The sequence below is a fragment of the Coregonus lavaretus genome, assembly GCF_964263955.1.
Source record: "Coregonus lavaretus genome assembly, chromosome: 31".
In the NCBI taxonomy this organism is placed as follows: Eukaryota; Metazoa; Chordata; class Actinopteri; order Salmoniformes; family Salmonidae; genus Coregonus; species Coregonus lavaretus.
This window is the reverse complement of record NC_140018.1, coordinates 1,699,818-1,702,027: the sequence shown is the minus strand read 5'-3', so window position 1 is coordinate 1,702,027 and position 2,210 is coordinate 1,699,818.

The window sequence follows — 2,210 nt, the reverse complement described above, 5'->3', positions numbered from 1 at the left end:
AGAGGGAGAGGGGGAGGGAGAGGGAGAGGGAGAGGGAGAGGGAGAGGGGGAGGGGGAGAGAGGGGGAGAGGGAAAGGAGGGGGAGAGGGAGAGGGGGAGAGGGAGAGAGGGGAGAGGGCGAGGGAAAGGGGGGGAGAGGGAAAGGAGGGGGATGGGTGAGAAAAGGGGGGGAGAGGGAAAGGAGGGGGAGAGGGGGGAGAGGGAAAGGAGGGGGAGAGGGAAAGGAGAGGGAGGGGGAGAGAGGGGAGGGGGAGAGGGAAGGGAAGGGGAGAGGGCGAGGGAAAGGAGGGGGCGAGGGAGAGGGGAGGGGGGAGGGAGAGGAGAGAAGGGGAGGGAGAGTGAGAGGGGGGAGGGAGGGAGAAGGAGAGGAGGGAGAGGAGAGGAGGGGAAGGGAGAGGAGAGGAGAGGAGAGGAGAGGAGAGGAGAGGAGAGGAGAGGAGAGGAGAGGAGAGGAGAGGAGAGGAGAGGAGAGGAGAGGAGAGGGAGAGGGAGGAGAGGAGGGGAGGAGGGGAGGGGAGAGGGAGAGTGACATGACAGCAGCTCAACAGTTTTTCCCCAAGTCAGCAGTAAGATTATCGTGAAGGCCAACCATCCCTCACTCCATCTCCCCTTTCTCTCTCATTGGCTCCCCTGACATCTCTCTCCACCCTAGCTCCAGCCCGGCCTATAGTGAGGAGGAATGTTATCTAGCCTTGAGACTAAACAGGTGGTTGTGGTCAAAGAGAAGAAACTGTACAACAACACTTCTTCCAATGGAAAATGAGACGGTCGATGGGCTAGCCACGAAGCAATTGAACGTTGTAATAATACATCATCACACTTTAAACAACAGAAAGGCCTACAGTAGCCTTGGTGAAAATGTGTTCACGCTCCTCTTTCCCAGGGTCTCTCCTTTCCACCTGACTTTCCTCTCAACACATAATACAAACCGGACGCCATTTTTCTATTTTTCTCTCTCACTCCAATACATTCCCCTTGGCTCCATCTCAGGGTTTTCTCCCTAACTGCTTTCCCAGACCTGACCATTCCTAGCCCTACTACCTTTGATACACAAGGTGTAGAAATCATTTGTGTTATAGTTTTTTTTTTTTTTTTTTTTTTATCTCATCTTCAGTGAACTGCTCAGAGAACTGTTTAGCTAGGTTGTAATGCCATCAGTGGGGCAGCTTCACAAACAGGAGAGTTAGTGCTGACAAACTTATGGCATCCTAATACCTATATAGTGCACTACTTTTGACCAGGGCTCTATGGGGACTATATAGGGAATAGGGTGCTATTTGGGACACAGTATGTTTGGGGAATGGGCATTAGCGGTGAATGGGAATTGCCCATAGCGTTAGCTGGCTGTGAATGGGGCTAATGGGTACTGACAAGTGATCAGGGAGAATGTGGTCTCTACGGGTCTGATGCTATCCCTCCCTGTCAGAGCCTATCAGAGAGAGGAGTCATGACTACGGGGCTCTGCTATCACTCTCTGTCAGACTCCTATCAGAGAGAGGAGACATGAGGACAAAGGAAAAGGTCAGTCAGCTGGGTCTCGGGAGCTGAAAACGTGATGGTGTTCAATGGCTTTCCAGACAGCTGAGAACGTTTGGCATCCAATGGATTTGCAGACAGCCCCCAGTGCTGTTGGGTCACATAAGATGGAGAAGGGTGCTGGTGCTCAATGGTTTCACAGCCAGACAAACACCCTGACCTAACAGCCCCTGTTGAAGAATAGCAATGCTCAATGAATGCATGGTTGGTCCTGAAACTCACGGTAAGACAGAACCCCCTAATAGAACTCCAAATAGAACTCCAAATAGAACTCCAAATAGAACCCTGTTTTAAAAAGACATCTAGACCCTGAAACCAACTCCTCTCCCACAACTCTCATGTTCCTTTATTCCTTTTTAATACTAAACCAAAATAATCCAGGAGCCAAAAACACCCCTCTCCTCCCTTCCATCCCATTAACCCCCTCCCATGCCTACACTCCCTTTCCCCCTGAAACCACAAAACACATTTATGAAATTCAGAAGCTGCCTGGTAAGATCAGGTTGCAGCTACTGATGTATGGGCCCTTTGTTCACACACATTTTCCTGAGACACACTTTCCTGAGACACATTTCCTGAATCCCTCCCTCACAATCCCTCCATCACAATCCCTCCCTCAGAATCCCTCCCTCTGAATCCCTCCCTCACAATCCCTCCCTCAGAATCCCTCCCTC